The following is a 2,549-nucleotide window of genomic DNA, read 5'->3' on the forward strand; positions in this document are numbered from 1 at the left end:
GCCCGGTGCTGCTGAGCATGAGTTCAGCACACAGCAAGGACGTGGGCAGGTTGGGCTACACATGGCGCAATGCATGCAGACGTAGATCAGGGAGCAGGATCCTCCCGGCACTTCACTCAGGATAAGGATGCTCCCTGCATCCCATCCCTTTCAGAAACATATTTTTCTAATTTTCATGCCGAACTCAGCTGTACTGAAGCATTTTGGGACAAGACAGCCAATGGCGCAGCTCTCCACAGGCCCATCCAGCACATTCAGCAGTCTGGGTGATTAATATGGCCATATCGCATTCTTCCACCCTTGGCCTGGTGCTGACTGCAAGAATCTGGACCAAGAACTGCAACAAAATGGCTGCAATTCTCCAAGGGCCGTTCGGAGCACTCGTTACTCATCCCTTACTTGGGCAAAAATGACATTGACTGCTCCTGGAGATGACAGACTTAATTGAGTTCAATAGGAGTTTAATCTGAGTAAGGCATGAGCAAACAGGCGTGCGTTAGCCCATGAAGAAAAGCCTGATCTGCAAATGTTTAGGAACACATGGCGTTCTGCTCAGGGGAGCAGCAGTGGGGTTACTGCTGTGCTGAGCTGGATGTGTGCAGTGAGTGGCTGCAACATGGTCTCATCCTGTTCCAGTTCTGCCCTCGGTGCTTTGCTGTGGTGCTGCCAATTGGGGATTTTTCCTAAACTTGGTTTCTGCTATTCTTTGTCCACTGGTGGGAACAGCAACTTCCTTTCCCAAATTATAATATAAAAGAGCTGTGAGCAGCAATGCCATAAATAATATTTTCTTATGGCCAGAACATCCAAGTCTAGGCAACACACCAAGAACAGCTACAACACTGTAAAACTCTGACACTTCTCCAGAATGGATTCACTAATTAAAAAATGATTCCTTTCTTAAAGCAGTTGAAAATATCAGCTTTTCCAGTGCTGCCTGTTGGTTATCATGCAGAGAGCAGCATGCCCTGCATACCCATGCTGCTAGGATGTGACTCAGAGCAGCACCGTTCCGCTTATTGGAGAGAGATGGGGTGGGGTGCTCAGCATCAAGGTAGGATGTGCAGCATCAAGGTGGGACGCATTCTTCCCTCTTTTCCTTACATCTTAGCAAAACATACAATGCATTTCCCTGGAGGATCCAGGGATGTGCTTACGTGCTCCATAGGGTTAAACCCATCCCTGCTCCACCAGCCCAACCCCAAGCCCTAAACTCAACCATAAGAAGCCTCAAAGCCTTCGCCTCAGGGTAAACCTCATCCCCTGGATTGAGAAAAGCATTTCTCTGAGGACAATGCACACTTTGGCCTCAGAAGTTGATAAGCTCCCTCCTCTTCTTCTCTACTTTTTTTTGATCTTTACTTGCAGCAAGCATTCCTTCCACACCCACGCACACATCCTCATCCTCACCCATTGGTCTGCCTGAGCATCTGTCACACTTTCCATCGGCCAAAGTAGATACACATTGCAACTGCCTTGATTCTTCATCTCCTCTGGTGTTAACAGCCAGCGCAAACAAAGGGGCTGAACATCCAGCACCCTATTAAATTGCTTTCATTTGCTTCTTATGCTGCAGTTGGTTTGGGTTAGGAGGATTTGTGTAAGTGATTTGGGGAAGGCGGCTGAAGCTGTAATTGCTGTGGGCTGTGCATGCAGCGCTTGCACATTAGGCTCACTGCTGATGGCAATGGGTCTGGGATGGGATGGCGTTGTGTCTCCAACCCAGCAGTGATGAGTTTGGGATGGGATGGCATTGCGTCTCCCACTCAGCAGTGATGGGTTTGGGATGGGATGGCATGGCTTCCAACCCAATGGCAATGGGTTTGGGATGGGATGGCATTGTGTCTCCAACACAGTGCTGCTTTTTGCTCCCTTTGGCTGCAGCCCAGGCTGGGAATTTGGGGAAATTGCAAGTAATATTTGAAAAAATGTTTGGGGTTGTCAGAGGGAGGAACTCCCAGAGAACAGCAATGCTCTGAGAAGGGTGCACTTTGGGGATCCCAGTACCTAACCCCACTTCCTTACTGTGCTTTGGCTTCCTGGCTCCCACCAATGCACAGGAAACTGAGACAAGTGCAGATGGAGGCAACCCTCAACCATCAGCTACTCCTTTCCCAGTCCCAAACAAATGTGTGGTTGGCAGCTGGATTTGGGCAGCAAGCTCTGGCTTTCCCTCACATTTGCTGGCCGTACCTAGCCAGATGCTGGCCCTAAACTGCAGCAGTTTTTTCTCCTTCCAGCTCTCCCATGTGGGTAAGGGATGGGGCCATCCATGCACCCACATGGCTCCATCTGCCCCCAGTGCAGTGATGATTCATGAAGCCCAAAGCCATGCAGCATTTGGAAAAAGGAGGAGTATCACTAGGCTGGCATTTTGGGACAACCCAATGTGTCTTGGTGTTTTTTCACCACTGGGCTGGTGTAAGGGCTCCTGGTCTCCAAGAAACAGCACTGTGCCTGTTCACAGTTCTTAAATGAAATCAGGCATTGGGTGCTGCTGGCGGCTGGGGGTAACCTTGGGCATGGATACAGAGAATGGCAACCAAAAG

The sequence above is a fragment of the Gallus gallus genome, chromosome 26, assembly GCF_016699485.2.
Source record: "Gallus gallus isolate bGalGal1 chromosome 26, bGalGal1.mat.broiler.GRCg7b, whole genome shotgun sequence".
In the NCBI taxonomy this organism is placed as follows: Eukaryota; Metazoa; Chordata; class Aves; order Galliformes; family Phasianidae; genus Gallus; species Gallus gallus.